Source organism: Eptesicus fuscus, chromosome 17 (assembly GCF_027574615.1).
Source record: "Eptesicus fuscus isolate TK198812 chromosome 17, DD_ASM_mEF_20220401, whole genome shotgun sequence".
Classification (NCBI taxonomy): Eukaryota; Metazoa; Chordata; class Mammalia; order Chiroptera; family Vespertilionidae; genus Eptesicus; species Eptesicus fuscus.
The window spans coordinates 32,121,912-32,142,325 of record NC_072489.1 but is presented as its reverse complement, the minus strand read 5'-3'; the positions used below and the strand labels follow the sequence as shown (position 1 = coordinate 32,142,325).

At 38.9% G+C, this 20,414-nt stretch overlaps 1 protein-coding gene across 2 annotated transcripts in view; it reads left to right on the top strand.

The window, feature by feature from the left end:
• PRKG1 (protein kinase cGMP-dependent 1) overlaps positions 1 to 20,414 on the top strand; it is a 1,119,499-nt gene that overhangs the window by 1,013,367 nt on the left and 85,718 nt on the right. The window lies entirely within an intron of this gene.

The window sequence follows — 20,414 nt, the reverse complement described above, 5'->3', positions numbered from 1 at the left end:
AGATGAAATATGTGGTCTAGTTCTAAAAAAAGTCAAAGGTTTTTCTTTAACTTAAAGTATTCTTTGATCTACTTCTTTCCCTATTAAACTTTAGACGTATTTACTGATTAAAGTTTTTGCATAACTTCAATTTCCTCTGCTCAGTGATGAGGCTGGTCACAGACTTGCGCTTGGTCAGTGATGGAAAGCGATTGTGAGCTAGTTGCACCCTCCTCGGTTTGCTCTTGGCTTTGTAAAGATAACTGTGTGGGCATCTCATGAATTCTGGGCATTTATGGGTTCACTTTCACATGTTTCAACTAAAGATAATAAGAAAAAAGACTCACTGAAATTCAGATTTAGACAATTAGAAAGATAAGTGTGGTGGCAGTTCTTGATGTTGGCAGAGTCAGTCAGTATGTAAAAATATGGCCCTGAACGAGGGCTGGAAGCCTTGGATCCGCTCCTGGCTCTCTGATTTCCAACCAAGTGATCTTGGTCAAGACTTAACATCTCTCTCTCAATTTCATTGTCTTACCTTTAAAATGGTATTTTTGTTATTTAAATGATGGCAACACGTAAAAATATTTTGTAAATTATAAATTGATATAAAAGTGGATGATACTGTTGGTACAAGTAATCATTAGAAACATAACCTTAGGGCATTTGGTATATGGTTTGATTTACAGGTAATATTGCATATCTATAATGTAAAATAATTATATCTGCAAGAATTTTCTAACATTATGTAGGCAAACTCACTCTGATAGCATGTCAAAAATTAAACCTAGTCTGGAAAATATTTATAAATATCATTATTAAAAATTATTATTTAGTTAAAAGAAAGTTTAATTATGATTAAAGAACAAAGAAAGGCAATGGGATTACTCCAGTGTTTCAAAATATTGCTATTTGACAGAATTATAAAGTAGTCATTATATATTTATACTTGAATTTAAAAAGTAAGATCAGTTTGAATTTTTCTATTTAATACTAAATCCAAATGACTGCATAATCCACATCCCTTATTATTTATAATTATTTAGAAAAATGGGAATAGTTTGATGAAAAAAATGTAAAACCATTAATCCAAATTCTAGGGAGATTGATAATGTAACCTTTATTCCTCAAAATAGCCAAATAAATAAATACGTACTTAAGTACATAAACACATACTAACATACATATCGAGGGAGGTGTACTTATGCCTTTAACAGTATTAGCACTTTAAAACTTTCTAATAACTCATATCTGAAGATTTCTGAAGTTGACAGTATCTTTTGAATTAGATATCCTATCACTCAAGAGAGGTAATATGTGAATTATTCCTCAGGGAAAGCGTTTTAGTTGAATTAACAAGTTTAAACATCTATTTGGGTTAATAGTTTTGTCTCTCTGTGTTGGATTTTTTCATCTTAAATACATCGTACCTTCACTTTGTATTTCAGGAACTTACAAGGTTTGCCAACATTGCAGGGATTAGGGCAAGGATGTAATTTCTCCCAAGTATTATTATCATTCTGTTAATACCTCGACATTTCTATATAGATCACGAAACCTGTGCCACTTAGAACTGAGCTGTTGCTTTGGCTCTACTGTGTAAGCTTTATTGTTTAAAGGTCCCCTTGCTTTTGCAAAATTTATTAAAGGTAAGATTAATAAATTTCTTAAAGTCCAACTAAAATTATCATATTATTTGTCCATGTGAAATTTTTGTTGGTAGTGTCTCACTAACTATGCCTATCTCAGTAAAAAGAAAATAAAAATACTGATCATAAAAATCTATTCAGTTGAGACGTTTTGAAACTCAGTTGTGTGGAACAGTTTTGCTATTAGCATAATCAGGTATCAGTGGCCTAATGAGTCCACAAAATGAAAGATCATCCCTTTGAGGAAAACCACACCAAGCATTCAGCTCGAGTGGCTGGTCCAGGAAGCGTGGCTTGAGAGAACTATCCCGGGGAAATAGTTCTCAAAACTCCCCACTGCAGGATTTATGCCCCCAGCCTGTCTCAAGGGATGCATTTCCTACAAAGGAAATGATTCTTGACAGAAACTTTGCCTTTATAGCATGTTTAAGCTTCTCATAATTGCTGCCAATAATCCACTAAGGGCTTCTCCTCTTAAACATAAAGTTGTAATCAACAAAGACATTGGGAGAGACAACACCAGATCACAGCTAAGGATCCTTAAACCTCATTTCAAACAGAAAGTAGCATGTATGCTGAAAGATACATACTATTTCCCTTTGAGAATATGCACTCATTTAATAAACATTTAGAAACTTGTGATGGTTTAGGCATTGTGCTTTACAACGCACATACCAAATAGAAAACTATTTTCTAACATGGAGAAATTTGCAGTTAAGTAGAGTGATGTATAACTCAATGATTATGTTCACTGTTTAGTTCTAAGAATAAAATAGGATACTTGCTGTGATATATCACTATTTGGGTGGTGAGATCTTTCTCCGTATCTATACCTTGTCTTGTGAAAAACATAACCATCTAGAAATACCAAATAGAAAATGTAAATGTTTTGCTTCACTATAAATATTTCTGATATATGAATATAGACTATTTCTTTAAAAATAAAATATGTTTTAATTATTGGGGTACCATTGGTTAGTAATATTATATGTTTTAGGTGTATAATTATATAATATATATATATATATATATATATATATATATGCATACATATATATATATGTGTGTGTGTGTGTGTGTGTGTATATGTGTGTGTGTGTGTGTGTGTGTATATATATATATATAATCTGTATATTCTAGGGTGTGACCACCACCCAAAGTCTAGTCTCCTTGTTATCACCATGAATATGACACCTTTTACTCTTTTCATCCTCTCCCCACCTTCTTCCCCTCTAGTAACCACTATACTGTTGTCTGTGTCTATGAGTTTGTTTGTTTCCCTGTGGCTTTCTGTTTTATATCTCACATATAGGTGAAATCATACGATTCTTGTCTTTTCCATCTGACTTATTTTTCTTAACATGATACTGTCAAGATTCATCCGTGTTGTCAGAAATGGTTGAGTAGTATTCCATTGTATATATGTACCACTTCTTTTTTTTTTTAATTTCTTTATTGATTAAAGTGTCACATATTTGTCCTCATCCCCCCATTCCCATCCCCCCCCTCCCCACGCATGCCCCAACCCCCTGTTGAACTTAACCGTTGGATAGGCTCATATGCATGCACACAAGTCCTTTGGTTGAACTCTCCCCCTCCCCCCACCCTCCCCTATCCTCCCTCTGAGGCCCGATAGTCCGATCGATGCCTCCTTGCTTCTGGTTCTATTCTTGTTCCTCAGTCTATGTTGTTCATCATTTCCCCTAGATGAGCGAGATCATATGTCACTAGATATATACTTATGAGAACTGAATGTGAGACGAGCAATAATAGTTATGCTGACAGGCAGATGGATCAGTCTGTAGTGAGTTTCTTTCTGGACCAACAGTTCTTTTGAGACCCAATTTCAATGTCCACCAGTTCCTTATGTGTACATGTCAGCACTGACCCCTCAGCTCTGGATGGTGGACAAATGGTGGTAACGGAGGTCCGACTCCCTCTGGTTTGGTCTCGGCCGGACCCAGGGGCACGGCTTCACCCGGACTAAGGGGCACGTGGCCTCACCCGGATCCAGGGACACATGGTCTCACCCGGACCCAGGGACGCTTGGGCTCTCCCAGACCCAGGGCCACGTGGCCTCATCCGGGCCTAGGTGTACGAGGCCTCACCCGGATCCAGGGACACATGGTCTCACCCAGACCCAGGGACGCTTGGCCTCTCCCAGACCCAGGGGCACGTGGCCTCACCCGGGCCTAGGTGCAAGAGGCCTCACCCTGATCCAGGGACACATGGTCTCGCCCGGACCCAGGGGTGCGTGGCCTCTCTCAGACCCAGGGGCACGTGGCCTCACCTGGACCTAGGTGCATGAGGCCTCACCCGGATCCAGGGACACATGGTCTCACCCGGACCCAGGCGTGCTTGGCCTCCCCCAGACCCAGGGGCACGTGGCCTCACCCGGGCCTAGGTGCATGAGGCCTCACCCAGATCCAGGGACACATGGTCTCACCCGGACCCAGGTGCGCTTGGCCTCTCCCAGACCCAGGGGCACGTGGCCTCACCCGGGCCTAGGTGCACGAGGCCTCACCCGGATCCAGGGACACATGGTCTCACCCGGACCCAGGGACGCTTGGCCTCTCCCAGACCCAGGGGCACGTGGCCTCACCCGGGCCTAGGTGCACGAGGCCTTATATGTACCACTTCTTTACCCAATAATTCTTTCTCTGTCTTGCCTATTGTAAAACATGCTGCAATGAACATAGAAGGGGTACTTACATCTTTATGAATAAGGGTTTTCAAATTGTGGGGGTAGATATACACAAGAGGGATTCAAGTTATACTATCATTGATGTCTTAATTGCTAAATACTGTACTCTGCAGTTATAAGCAAAACAGCTCTTTCTCTGAATAAAAACATATCTACTGATATATATTTGTCAACTTAGCTTGCTAATTATAATAGTTGATAATTAAAATATTTCATATAAAAATTACACTATAATAAAGTGATTTACCTATGCCACAGCTACATTCCCAGGTTATAGTCATGCAGAGGGGGGAGGTGGAAGTCAGTGTATTGTTTATAATTATGTCTATTTTTATTAAAATGTTTATTTTCACTTTAATAGAAATAATATAGTAAGATAGATAAAAATCACAGTCTAAACTATTCAAGTACAACTATAAAAACTATTATTATGTTTTACAATGATAGTGCCTTTACTATAACTTTATATCCTACTTTTTTCATTTTAACCTCCATCATGTTATAAATATTTATAATGCTATTATATATACTTAATTGATGACATTTTGGTGGCAACCTGAATGAACATATAGTATTTTAGACTGATTCAAATTTAGCCTTATTGATGCAATTCACTGTGCTTTTGAAAATCTCAATCACTTCTTTTTTAAAAAATGCATCAAACAACAACAACAAAAAAAAACACTTTCAAATTGCTCCCATATAGAAGCACTTTTGAAATTATTTTATGTAATAACATTCATAGAAAGTGGGTATAGCATACTGTGCCAATTGGGTCAGCTGCCCTCGGCTCTATCCTACTTCTCTGAAAGCTGAAGGACTCCATATGCGAGCCCTCTCGTAGGCATCTCTGATAGCTGCATGAATATTTGTCTGTAAATGTATTTATTATGACCAGAATTGGTGATTCTCCATATTGTTTCCCAGGAAGAACTCTTCCTCATGGCAAAATCTATGTAAACCTCCAAATGGTTTAGTCATATTTGTAAATCTACACACCACTTGTTAAAAACTCAAAGACTGCCTGCCATTACTCTGCAGCCTTCATGCACCAACATTACCCGTGTTCATTCACTTCATCATATGCATTCATTTATCTGACAAATATTCTCTGTGTGCCTACAAAGTACTACTATAAAAGAGTGAATACGGTAGACATGCCCTTTGCCTTTATGGTGCATATGGCTCTGTGGAGGAGAGACATAAATTAATCTTTCTAGAAAGGCTTCCCTGAGGAAGTGACATTTTGACTAGATTTGAGCTGAACTTTAAAGAATTAGCTGGTACTGGTTAGGCAGGAATTAGTTGGCATTAGCTGGGCAAGGAAGTGCAGAGAGCATTTTAGACAGAGAAACAGTTTGTACAAAGCCTGCCATAGAAACAATATTATAAATTCAAGCAACCAAAGCACCAATAAGGCTGGGACCTAAAATTTTAAAAGGCAGAGATCAAATAAATGCTAAGAATGTAGGGTAATCACTTCAGGCTGTAAGCTAGCAAATGAATTGAATTGCTTTATATTATAAATGAGCATTCTTTCCTCCAGGATTGGAGGAGTGAAAAGTGAAAGCAGGAAAAACAACCAAAATATTTTCCAGGTAAAAGCTGATGGTAGGCAGGACTAGAGAGGGCAGTGTGAGTAGAGAAAAGCATTTGAGAAACAGTTAAGTGGCAAAGCCAACAGGCATTATTAAGGAAATAGATATTGGTCATGAAAGGGAGAAAGGTCAAGGAAGATGCAGAGACTTGGGGTCTGGAAATCAGAGGGAGGTGATGGCATTCACTGAGATTGACTGTATGGCTACCAGGTTAGGAGAGTGCATTGGCCATGAATTGATTTTTTGCTCAGGTTAAGAGGTGCCTTTGAGACATGGTTAGGCAGGTCTGGAGCTTAGAGAAGAGGTTGGTATTCATTTGAGAATAATGAGCATTTAGATGGTAGATGGTACTAGTTTAAAATGATGATGAGTGCTCAGCCGGTGTGGCTCAGTGGTTGATCGTCGACCTATGAACTGGGAAGCCATGATTCAATTCCTAGTCAGGACACATGCCCATGCTTCGGGCTTGATCTCCAGTAGGGGGCCTGCGGAAGGCAGACGATTGATGATTCTCTCTCATCATTGATGTTTCTATCCCTCTTTCTCTCTCCCTTCCTCTCTGAAATCAATAAAAATATATATTAAAAATAAATTAATTAAATGTTGATGAGATAGAGAATGAGAGGAACATGGCACTGAAGATTGATTCTTGAGGAACTTTAGCATTTAAAAATCAGAGAAAGGGGAAGGATTTTACACACATTCACACACATGTACACACACACACACACACACACACACAGGAGAGAAGAGAGGAAAAGCAGTTGCATCACAGAAGACAATCACTGTGTTTCAAGAATCAGGGAGGAGAGAATAATATTGTATGTTGAGAGTTTTAGGGTGTTGGTTAATGAATACCAATTGGATTTATCAAACCACTGCTTCATTTTCATTTTATGATGGAGTCATAGGACTTGAGTCCCCTAACATGGACTGAAAATGAATCGAATTTAAAAGAATAAGTGTCACTGAGCTTATACAAAATCATAAGAAATTTAAATTAGTCAGAAATGTGTAATGAAAAATTATGAATCTTCAATATTGAGAGAGATGTGAACATGTTAAACTCAGCAGCAAAGGAGAGAGAGCAATACAGAGAGTTTCAGCTGAGGCAAATGGGTCTCAGGTCCCTTTAACTTTTATGGATGAAGGCAGACCTCTTCTCAAAGGGCAAGTCAGACCAGTTCCATGGGTAAATTTACACCACTCTCTGATGTGAGTTCTTTGTTCAGGATTTCATTTTTCTAATATTCCTTAGGTTTTAAATATCCTCTCTCTGAAGAACCTATAAAATTTAACAATTCTCCCAAGAGGAATTAATTTTTTCCCTAATATCATATCGCAAATGTATACATTAACTCCTTTTCATCCAGAGATAACATGAGTCTCTCTCTGGGCACAAAGAGGTAGAGGGACACTGAGGAAGGAGGCACCAATTGGCCAAAAACTTAAAGACCCAGCTTGAAATCACCATTTTTGCTACCCTAGTCTCCTCACTGTGCACCACTATATTCAGTTACTCTCTGCTTTCTCCCCAAATAAAGAAGTTTCGTGATATATTTTCATAATACAGGAAGAAAAAATAAGCAAGAAATACAAAACTGTGGTAGGGAGCTGGAAATAAGACTAGTATGCAAAGCAGGTCCATATCATCAGGGCACAAGAAAAGAGTGGCACTCAGCTTGGTCAGAGTGGCTCAATTGATTGAGCATCGCCCTGTGTACCTAAAGGTTGCCGGATCTATTCCAGGTCAGGGCACAGGTTTGTAGTTTCAATTCAGTCCTGGTCAGGGCACATACAGAAGGCAAATGAAGAATGTTCTCTCTTCTCCCCCTCCCCCTCCCTCTCCCTCTCTCTAAGCAAGTCCTCTGGTGAGGATTAAAAACAAAAGAAAAGTGATGGACCAGAATAAGAAACATTAGAGGCACCAGGGTTGACTGTGCTTGACTGACACTAAACAATGAAGTACCACAGTCACTGCAATAATGATAGAGAATATTCTGTATACTCTTTTGACCTTTCAATTTAGTCCAAATAAACTGTTTACAACTATTTCCATAATTAGTCCTCATTGTCTTAAAGCTCCTCCTGTTTACAAGTTCATTTGCAAAGAAATGTTTTAATCTGTCTGATATTTTTCAGGATTATTTTTGGTGTGAGCCTTGCTTGACACAATGTGTCTCATTACATTTCATTAGCAGGGACAACCCTTTAGTTGTGCACTCTGCTTGTTGTGGGGCGGTTGCTCTGTGCTCTTGTACACACTGAGGGAACTGCCAGTGTTGCTCAAGCCTTTGAAAATCCACTCATCAAATGCATCTCAAAACACATGGGGCTATGCAAATCGGAGTAGACATCTGTATTGTTTGGTAACATCTTCTCAAATGCCCCAGGGTTGTCTGGCATCTAAAAAACACAATTTCAAATGCACAATCAAATACACATGCTGTTGCTCTCTGGAACACCCTGACTTTGAAATTTTGGCTTTTCTTATTAATGTTTTTCTGCCAGGCATTTCAGAGTCACGAACTCAGTATTCCCACAATCTTATCAACAATTTACTTAAACCAACTTGGTCTTGAACTAAGCACTTCTCAGGGAAATGAGCCTGGAAAATTGTTTTTCCCTCCATGGAAAGAATTCAAGTGAGCAAATACCCTGATCCAAAATGGGGACTATATGCCAATTAAATGGGGGAAAACACTGAGAATGGCATTATGAAATAGCCCTCAAACCAGAATTAGAGCTTGCTGACCACTTCTAGGGTTGGAATCAGAAGACAGTCCCATTCTCTGGGCAATAAGTGTTCTCCATTTTATTGCAGGGCAAAGCATAGGAGACTTGAAAAATGTGCAGCACTTGGCCCTGAACTAATAAATTGGCTTTTAGCTGTTGAAATTCCTGAGTACACGTAATCAGGTCAGGAAGAGGTATAGGACAGTTTCTAAGGCCACCAATGCTCACAGATTAATACTTCAGTGTGATTTGTGACGACAGAGAGCACCAGAGCAAATTTCTCTTTTAAGTGCAGTGAGACTGACTGGGTGGCTTTCTTAAAAAACGTGTTTCAAGATAAAGTTACTTGGCCTTGGGTAGGAGTGATTTTTTTTTTTTCTGCTTTATTAAAAAGTGTTAAAACTCTCAAAGGCCATTTGCTAATTTTCTTCTTGCAGCTCTTATGTTTAAGACTCCCTAGGTAGCAAGACTTGATAAAGGTGAATCCCCGTATGTCCTTGCATGCAACCTTTTCTAATTGACAGGGCAGAGGACTAAAGATAATTGAAAATTCTAGTGCTGCCGACTTGCTTGGTGGGTGCAGACAAGCCATTTGATTGCTAACTCCGTTTCCTTTTTCTGAAAAGAAGGATGATTCCTTTCCACGGTTGTCATAACAACAGTTGGACATTTCTTTCAAAGCATGAAGAGCTCTTTAAATCCTAAGGTTAATTTGGAACCAGATGGTGATCAGGTCAAATTTCCCAGAGCCCCAAACTTTCACAGAAAAGGGAACCACCCGGTGCATGTGTCTGTTGGATATGCTGGCATCCTTAGAGCCTATTGTGATTTGGTACTTTTTTTTTTAAAGCAGAAAAAAATAACATCTATAATATGAGTATTAGGTCCCTTTGTGTTCTCAGCAGCTTTAATGGAAAAATGACAATATTTGGCTAAAATACTTTGTCTTCTTTAGTGAAGGTCATCTTTCTCACTGGAGTGAAGGTAACATATATAGCATAATTCTAATCCTGCTTTACATATAAGGTTGGGCCATTCTAGAAAGAAAACCATTGAATCTAGTGAGAGCAAGCAAGGTGAATGCTCAGTGCTAAGAGAGGGTTTTCTGGAGAGGCCATGCTCACATAACAAGAGAAATATGCCTTGGGGAGACCTGGGCCTTAGTCACAGCACTGGCAATAACTTCTCATTGTGACCTTCTGCACAAGATCTAGAGCCCGGCGCCTAACATCTCTGGAACTGTTTCCTAATCTGACAAATTTATAATCTTGAAATCCTTTCATGTTAAATGCTTAGAATGTGGAAGTTAGAAAGCCATTCTTTGAGAAGCTTCGCAACCTTTTAAATAAACAGTATTTTCACCTATGCTGGTTGGTAAATGTATCTTGAAGAGATCCTTGTAGTTGTCAATAGACTACAGACTCCTAAGAATAATGGAATAATTTGTGGGTCTCTATTCGTCTTAGAATCAGAAAGTATTGCTGTTAGAGCTTACTTTAGTTAAAATATTTAAATTGAAAATCATGTACTTTTGCTTGATGTACGTTTTGATAACTCATAGCCCTTAAATTAGCCTTTAGAAACAGAGCCGTTTTCATTTTCATCATTATACGTACAATTTTCTCTTGCCAATGTGACATTTAGATATGATAATAAGCAGGCTGTCATTCAATAAAAAGCCATTGAAAATTGCAGAGTACCTTTGAAACTGGAAATGTTACACCAATGTTGCCCTATGAATTCTTCTAGAAAGGAATGATTTTTATATTGTTTTTTTACTTTAGCATTATTTTTTTAAATTTCTTTATTGATTAAGGTATCACATATGTGTCCTCATCCCCCATTCCCACCCCAAACCCCTCCCCACGCATGCCCCCACCCCCCTGTTGTCCATGACCACTGGTTAGGCTTATATGCATGCATACAAGTCCTTTGGTTGATCTCTCCCCTTTTCCCCCACCGTCTCCTACCTTCCCTCTGAGTTTTGACAGTCTGATCGATACTTCCCTGTCTCCAGGTCTGTTTTTGTTCATCAGTTTATGTTGTTCATTATTTCCCCTAGATGAGTGAGATCATGTGCTACTAGAAATACACTTATAAGAACCAAAAATGAGACAAGCAATAATGGTTATGCTGAGAGGCAAATGAATCAGTCTGTAGTGAGTTTCTTTCTGGGCCAACAGTTCTTTTGAGTCCCAATTTCAATGTCAAACAGTTCCTTATGTGTACATGTCAGCAATGATATTTCAGTTCTGGATGGTGGACAAATGGTGGTAATGCAGGTCCAACCCTCTCTGGTTTGGTCCTGGGCAACCTGCAGCGATGCACAGCTGCTGACTGCTAGTATGGCAAAGTGTCGTCAGCGTCTTCCATCTCTGGACTGTTTCTCTTCTGTCTTTATGGCTGGAGCAGTCCTGTCAATTTCTCTCTGTTGCAGGAATCCACATGGTCTTAGAGTTGTTTTCTGAAAATATACAAACATATTCTTGACCAAAAGTTAATAAAGGAATCTTTTCTATAAATTTGACTTGGGATCCTTTTTCATTTTTTGCCCAAATGATTTTCCTTTGGCTTGTTTTGACACCATGTGTGTTTTTCATGTGTGTCTTGCTGTTAGCATTACAAATGAAAGTTAATTTTCTAAAGTAAAAAATTTCTAGATGTAATTTACTTACAGGATATTTTTCCTTACATGATATTCTTCTACTATCCCCCTTTTTTGATTTAAATATTAGGAGGCTTTTGGAAATTTTATAATGTAGTGTTGATAGCTTTTAAATTTTAATTTTTTTGCACTAAAATATGACTGCTTTAGGTTCATTACATGTTATGCAATTTTACCATGAGATGAACTACCGATAAAAATTTTAGTTAACACTTTAGGAGCAGCTTTTTGTCCAGTACAATCAGTACAATTAATTTTTCTAGAATATTTGCTTATTTCAATTAGCCAATTTAAATTAGTCTGAAAACTTGACTACTATTTTACTGTCAAATTTAATACTCTACCAACAATCTTATTTTACCCTGTAAATATTAGTGGAAAGGATTCTTTGCCTTCTTGAGTAGGCCCTGAGCATTCCTGGTGCTAGGCTGGATTTAGATATCAAAAACCCACTTCCCCACACCATGTTACAAGACAACTCAAACAAGTCTTGTTGCAGTGAGAGGGCAGCTGCTCTCGGCCAAGTCTCTGTCTGTTACCTGGGTCTCGATTTGAGCTGGGCATGGGAAGCACAAAGCAGCCATGGGGCAGGAGACCTCCCTCAGAAGGGGCGAGTGTTCAAGCCCCTGCAATGTTGGGGGGGGGTGAGGATCTGTGCCCCACCTCTGTTGACCCCCAAGTTCTCTCCTGATGGCCCCTTGCGACTGTGCCTGTCTTAGGTTGTTCCTCCCTTGAGGAATCTTACCCGTCTCTGGCTAACCAGCCATCCTCCGGGGCCAAGCAGGGTAATGTGAGGTCCAGTTCCGTCTCCTTGGCAGCCTATGTCCCCGTGGCCTCCACGCCCAGCACCTGCATTGGGATCCCCTCACCTGCTGGCGGGACCCCAGCACTGATCACATATCTTGGGGAACCCAGGTTTCTTCTCCAGGGAGGGCCCAGCTCACCCCACAAGGCGAGAGACAGATCCATGGTACTAGCCACCACGAGGCTTCAACCTTGGCATGAACTGTAAGCTCAGGCAACAGCTGTGGGCAATTGGATTGTGAGAAGAGGGTCCCTCTTGGCCAAAAGGGCAAGAGGGGCCAATATAGAATGCTCAGGTGCCTTCCCAGGGGGCCCTCTACACAGTGGAATGGATTAAATCCTTTCATGTCCTTTTTAAATTGCTGCCAGACATTCAAAGAATTAGTTTGTAAGTTTGTTTGGGATAATTGTACATTATGCTGTTGTAATTCTAAAATATTAAGAGATGTGTTACCTTAGGAGTAATTTTTTTAAATGATGAATTAAAACAGCAGTTTAAATAATCTTGATACAATAAATATAATATCGCATGTTAATTTACATATTTGAATTGTGGTCTGAGGAAGAAGAGATATAAGTGAAGCATGACTGTCGCTCACAGCTATTTGCTTGTATCCCACCACCTCCCTCCGATGCATAAATTGCGAACATTAGTCAACTTTATAAAGTGTTCCAATTACTTCAAGCAACCAGTATGTTCCCTAGTAAATATATCAGACATGTAAGGATATAAAACAAAAGATGCAGTTCTAATACTCAAACACTGTTCAAACGTATTAGACAGCCTAGATAAATTAGTGATTGAGCATATTGAATAGCAATAATTCTAATATCCTTGAAAAGGAGATAAAGCTTTCCTAAAATGATAAACTTAAGACCACTTTCAGTGTAAGGACTTGGAAAATATGACTTGTTGGGTCTATAAGTAATTCCCTGTCAGCTAAGTTTTTTAAATAAAATGATCCTGATTTTTTTAAAGCTTAGTGTGCATATTATGTTAGTAAAATTGGATTATCAAAATACCCTGATTTAATAAAACGTACATTTTATTGAAAACAATCTTGTTCCAGGAGCTATATTTCCAAAATCAAGGTCCCTTGCTGACCACAGTACTTAACAGATTAATTTTGGACACTCTTCTGGATGGCGCTCATGGTTTTTCCTCTCAAGCCTCTTGATTTTATTATATTCCTCAGATAATTAAATTAAAAATGAAGAATATGCCTGAGATTTAAAAAAAGAAAAAGGCCAGTGATAAAATGACACCTTTTTTTAAACAGACCAAATGACAGACAGCACTTTTTTGAGTGATGGAATGAAGGAGAATAGATAAGCCCTTACTTTGGAAAGCTCTTGAGATGCATGTTGATTAACAAACATTCTCTTGAAAGGAGAAAAATCATTTAAATCATTTAAGTGAGTGATCAGAACAATAACTTCACATGCCAGTGTCTGTGGGGGAGTAAGCAGGGAGTGGGAGGGAACAGGATCGTAAGAGCAACATTTAACCACTTACCGAAATATGATTTCCATGCCTTGGTCTTTAAGAACCAAAGATACAATAATTATATTAAACATTGTATATTTTTCTAGCTCATGTTTTCAACTGTTTATTACAGGTGAGCCACACTAAGAAATTATAAAAGTCAGGTAAAAATATTTCTTCCTCTAAGAAACACAAGATGCTCCTAACAACTAAATAGATATTGTTCAAAAAACAGAAATAATCTTACCTCACTGTTCCTTATTATGACCAAAGGCAGGCACAGTGTCTGCTTTATATAATTTTCTTTTATTTACACTATTATTTAAATGCATCTGTAATACTGTATTTTGTTAATGTTTTCCTTTTTAATGATGTCACTAGTCAAGTAAATAAAAATGAAATTGTTAATAAGAAATTTATTTTATTAGATTTGACCATATGAAACTGTCAATATTTGACCACTTTTAGCTAATAAGAATTGTAATTTCATACGATTCAACCTATGATTTCATAAGTAATGTGTGAGGCTGTGACTACTACAAGTACTTAAGACTTAAGCCACTATGGTCAGATCATGCTACACTATTTAACTGTAGTCCACACCTTACCATTTTAATATAAACATTAATACCTAAATCAGTGTATTCATAAGTTTGTTTTGTGAGCTTTAGCCTTTCGCTACTTTTGTAATCTTATAAATGTTGCACAGTTGTACATATAAAGTTTTCAGCCTCAGCACTGTTGACTGAGCTGGATAATTTGGGGCTGGATAATTCTTGGTTTGGGGAGGCTGTCCTGTGCATCACATTGTGCTTAGTACATCACTGGCCTCTGCCCACTTCTGAGCTGTTTACCCACAACACTTCTGATGCCAAATGAGTGGGAGTTTTCCACACCAACAACCAGTTCTCCAACTCTCTGGATGCCAACTGAATGTCCTACATCACAATCCAATTCTGACACTAACTACCTGCAATTAGCTCAGACCGCATAGGTTAAGTGTTTAATCCCACAAGACCACACCCACTTCAGACACCTGTTACAAATCTTAGATTGCCACCTCTGATTCTGACCAATTATAAATTACAGGGATTCCCATGCCCTTTTATAGGTTCTGTAATTTGCTAGAATGGCTCACAGAACTCAGGAAAACAGTGTACATAACATTAATGGTTTATTATAAAGGATATAACCCAGGAACAGCCAAATTGAAGAGCTGTATAGGGCAAGGTATGGGTGGTTGGGCACAGAACTCCCATGCCCTCTCCTTCCCAGCACTTGATATATTCATATCAACACCAAACATCTACTAACCCCGTTGCTTAGAGTTGTTGTTGTTTTTTTTAAGGGGATTTCACGATGCAGGCAGAATGGACAAAATCACTGGCCACTAATGATTGAACTCAATCTCTAGCTTCTTACTCCTCCTAGAGGTTGCAGGCGTTGGGCTAAGAGCACTAACCCTCTAATCATGCCTTGCTCTCTCTGATGACCAGCCTCCATCCTGAACTTATCTAGGGGCTCCCGACCACCAGCCATCTCGCTAGCATGCCAAAGAGACACTTGCAGAGATTCCAAGGGTCTTAGGAGCTGTGTGCCAGGAACCCGGCACGATCACATACATATTTCCCATTATATCACACCATTAGATGCCAGCAGCATACGTCCCCTGCTAAATCATGACAAGCAGAAATATGTTTCGACATTGGCAAATTTTTGCTAGGATGGACAATGGAGACAGAATCATCCTGGTTGAGAACCCTTGATATAAATAGAAGACCAAAAGGCAAAATTATTGGGGGTGGGGGGGAGAACACTAAAATTATATTCAGGTATTATACATGTTTTATAAATATAATATATACTATAGTAAAACTATATATCAAGTACAGGATTTTACCAAATGTTGAAAATGTTGAGCCTTACCTTCCCACAGTCTCACTTCCAGGAGAAAAGTTGAGGTGCAATAGTGTCTTAATTGGCATCAGACAAGGTTTTAAGCTTTAGAAGGACAGGGTTTGCCAAAATTGTATTAATTCAAAAGCAGAAATACAATCAAATTATACAAAACAATTTATCCATATTCAACTAAGATTTTTAGGTTTCTCCCCAATACTCAAGATATAATATATATTTTCTCCTTCAAAGAAGAAAAATTTTCATCATTATGGGAGATTTCATAGGCTCACCAGGAAGCTAATACTTGGTTGTGAAGATGTTTGAGTTGGTAGATTTTCTGAAGCTGGGAAAACACTCAGTCTCAGTTTGTTCTGCACATTGTCAACTGACATTTTTCACATTAAATGCTAAGTCACCATAATAGTCTCAAATGTAATTACTTTGTGTATAATACAATGAATTTTCTTTCTACTCATATAACCCCCTGGATTATAATAATAGTAAAGCATGACATTGTGTTAAGATAGAAAACACAGAAACAGATATTAGGTAAAATGAACATCTATAATAGAGGGCTGGCATTACACTGGTAACACAATACAACTGTATGTTGTAAAATTGAATGCACTACAAAAGAGAATGAATGTGCTGCAGGCAAAAATAGAGGTGCGGTTGAGAACTCGAAGTCACAAATTTGACAGTCTTTTCAAATAGCAGCATTTTTACCTTACAAGTTCTGTTGACATGTTTTCATTAGCTTTTATGAATACGAGTAAAGGGCATGACATTCTTTCAATTTTACCTTTGTGGTAATCACAAACAATAGATTCTGTCAACACAATGGTATATTGTCATTCTGCTTCCAGTTGGCATGATTACTATTCCACATGTGCTTCCAAGAGCCAAACCCTGGTCAATTTGACTCCTCAGTGATTGAGGAAATAGCCAGAAACCATGAGATAACCATGTCAATCCATAGGCGTTGTCATCTTTATATCCTTAGATGCATAAAGTGGACATATGAAATACAGAGAATGTTGGAGTTTCTGTGCAAGGGAAGAAAGTCAGCAAGGAATGGGAATACATAGGATCTTGGATTGTTAAAAAGAATCCAAGGAGAATAATATGTTAAAATAGTAGACTACTGAAATTATTATAAAAGAATAAGCCTTTAGAGTGTTTTTCAAACTTGACTACAAATCACCTGGGGGTTGTGAAGTACTGGATTATGACCAGCATTTTTATTATTGCAGAGTGCCTGGTATAGAGCAGTACTGATGTGTGAGTTTTATCCATATGTGTAGGCACCTGCATACGTGTGTGTGTGTGTGTGTGTGTGTGTGTGTGTGTGTTTAAGGAATGGGTATGATGAAAGATTTATTTCTTGATGTGACTGTAGTAAATTAAAAGTTTGGAAACCAATATATCAATATAAATGCATCCCTCCCAATTCAGTTGTACTGTTCATTATAATTTCAATTTACTTCTTAAAAATAGATGGTTTCTATTGTGTGCATGCAAAAATTAGATTTACCTTATGGCTACATACTACACCTTGTTGGTTAATTAACCATCTTCAGAATGTGCATTGACTCTAAAGAGGAGAAGACAGAAAAGGGAGAGGAACAAGAGCACATATTTCAATATGTGAAGCACATGTTAGTCTAGTGATGGGCTGGTAGAGTCATTTCCATGTTCAAAGGACAGTGCATCAGTATTGTGAAGAATTAAGTCATTTTTTTAGTTCAAATATACCAAACATATACTAGGCAACACGAACATAAAACAGAGGATATGTTTTTTCCTCTTAAGAAACAAAATCAAGTGTATATAGTAATTATATTGTTGATGGTGGTGTTATTTAATAAGAGGGGAAATATGAAATGCTATATGAGCTCTTAAAAGGGGCATCTATACCATTCTAAGGACTTTATCTATTTTATCAAGACATTCTTCCATACAAAGGAAAATTATAGGAATAATTTCAAGCCAAGGGAGGGTTTAGTTTGGTGTAGATTTGCTTGCAAATACCTATGGATTCTGCCATCTTTAGTGTAAGATGTGGCTGCTGACAAAATTTTGATTAAGTGTAGTTTAAAATTACCCTTGGACTTAGCAGTTCTTCCACCCTCCTGTGTAACTATATATTTGTGACTGGGGTAGGCTGAATAATACCAAGGGTTTCACACATTCACCCCAGAACCCGAAGGTCCTAGTGGATTTATTTCTATTTGCCAATCATCAAATTAGTTGATTACACGCCTTCACTACATTTCAAAAGAGTGACCCTGAGCAGGTTGTAATATTTGGATTCTATGTTTAGAGGTACAGCAAAGCAAAAAATATTTATCCTGCCCTTGGGGGCTACTGTCAGCTTTTTAGAGTCACCTCTTGAATGACAAGTGCTCTCATTTATATCCTCCTTAATCTATGTCTTTGAATTTGAAAGCTGTAATAATCCTATAATAACCACAAATCCTTATCAAGAGATTTGTGGTTTACCACTGTGTTTATTAAATATATAAACAGTATTTATTTGCTACAAAATAAATTGCATAAGCCCCTAATCATGAAAACTCTCAACAACCAGAAGGTTCAGGTAGTCCAAGTTAGTTTTGCTCTAGTGGATACTAATGATAGTGAGAGCCAGGAGGATCAGCAAAAAACTCATATTTCTAAACTATAAAACAAAGCATTATTAATATCCAGGACTTCATTCTACTTCTTTGGAAATTAATAATTTTTCAATATAACTTTTATAGAATAAAGACCGGTTGAAGTGCTCAACCCAACCAGTGTGGCCTCAGTGGTTGAGCGTTGACCTATGAACCAGGAGGGCATGGTTCCATTCCTGGTCAGAGCACATGTCCAGGTTGCAGGCTCCATCCCCAGTAGGGGGTGTGCAGGAGGCAGCTGATCAATGATTCTCTCTCATCATTGATGTTTCTATTTCTCCCTCTGCCTCCCTCTCTGAAACCAATAAAAATAATTTTTTTTAAAATGCTCAAATAATCAAAACAACCCAAATACCAAAGGATCTAGAACATTTAAATGTATCCTGTTAAAACAATATATATTACTAGAGGCCCGGTGCACGAAATTCTTGCATGGAGGGGGGTTGTCCCTCAGCCCAGCCTGTACCCTCTCCAATCTGGGACCCCTCAAGGGATGTCCGACTGCCCGTTTAGGCCCGATTCCACCGATCCGGGCCTAAACGGGCAGTCGAACATCCCTCTCACAAGCCTGGACTGCTGGCTCCCAACTGCTTGCCTGTCTGCCTTCCTGATTGCCCCTAACCGCTTCTGCCTGCCAGCCTGATCACCGTCTAACCACTCTGCTGCCAGCCTGTTTGCCCCCCAACTTCCCTCCTCTGCCAGCCTGGTTATCCCTAACTGCCCTCTCCTACAGGGTTGATCACCTCCAACTGCCCTCCCTTGCAGGCCTGGTCCCTCTCCACTGCCCTCCCTTGCAGGCCTGGTCCTTCTCAACTGCCCTCCCTTGCAGGCCGGGTGCCTCCAAACTGCCCTCTCCTGCTGGCCATCTTGTGGTGGCCATCTTGTGTCCACATGGGGGCAGGATCTTTGACCACATGGGGGCAGCTATATTGTGTGTTGCAGTGATGATCAATCTGCAGATTACTCTTTTATTAGATAGGATAGAGGCCTGGTACAGGGGTGGGGGCCAGCTGGTTTGCCCTGAAGGGCGTCCTGGATCAGGTGGGGGTTCCCTTGGGGTGTGGGGCGGCCTGAGAGAGGGGCCTGTGGTGGTTTGCAGGCCGGCCACGCCCCCTGGCAATGCAAGCAGAGGCCCTGGTATCTGGAATTTATTTTCCTTCTACAATTGAAACTTTGTAGCCTGGAGCGGAGCCAAGCCTGGGGCTCCGTCCGAGGCTGGTAGCCATTTGTGTTGGGGTTATAATTGAAACTTTGTTGCCTTAAGCGGGTGGGCCCTGCCAGGGAGTGCAGAAAGCTTTGCTTCCCCTGTTGCCGGGGGCAACTCTGGCCTGCTCTCTCAAGCTTCGTTCTGCCGCCATTTCTGTTTGAATTTGTTTACCTTCTATAATTGAAACTTTGTAGCTTGAGTGGAGGCTTAGGCCTGGCAAGGGCAGGTGGAAAGCTTGGCTTCCTCTGTTACCTAGGAAACCTTGCTCTCTGTGGCTGTAGCCATCTTGGTTGGGTTAATTTGCATACTCGCTCTGATTGGCTGGTGGGCATGGCTTGTGGGTGTGTCGGAGGTATGGTCAATTTGCATATTTGTCTATTATTAGGTAGGATTATTAATGAGATAAACAGATGGATTTAAAAGCAATTTGTTAAATATTAAAATTCTGTATAAATATAAGATAATCCTGTTTTCAGATTTTAATAATTATAAATATAGTAACAATTAATGACAGTTAACAACATTTGTTGAGCAGTACTTATTATGTGCCAAGCTTTAGGTGAATGATCTCATTTAATCCTCACAATGAGGCAAATGTTCTTATTTTACCTGATTTTACAGATAAGGAAACAAGCCTAAAAAATTAATCCTTAAGTCATGCAAGTTGTAAGTAATTAGATCAGGAATTCATACTGGTTACCAAATGCCTGCTGCCAAAGCCCAATTGTGAAATATTAGATCCCTAATCATTTCACATGCATATTTTCATAAGATAAATTTTTGGAACCTGTTATTACTCAAATTTTCAATCACAGAAGGTAGTGTAATGAACTCTTTTCCTTATAAACATTACCCAGATTCAACAGATCAATTTCTTTGCCACAGTCACTTCATCTAATTCTTCTTACAATTTTTTTACTGAGATATTTTAAACAAGTCACTAACATATCATGATATCTAAATACATACTTCCATATGTATATTCTAAAAATAAGGATACTTTCCTACCTAA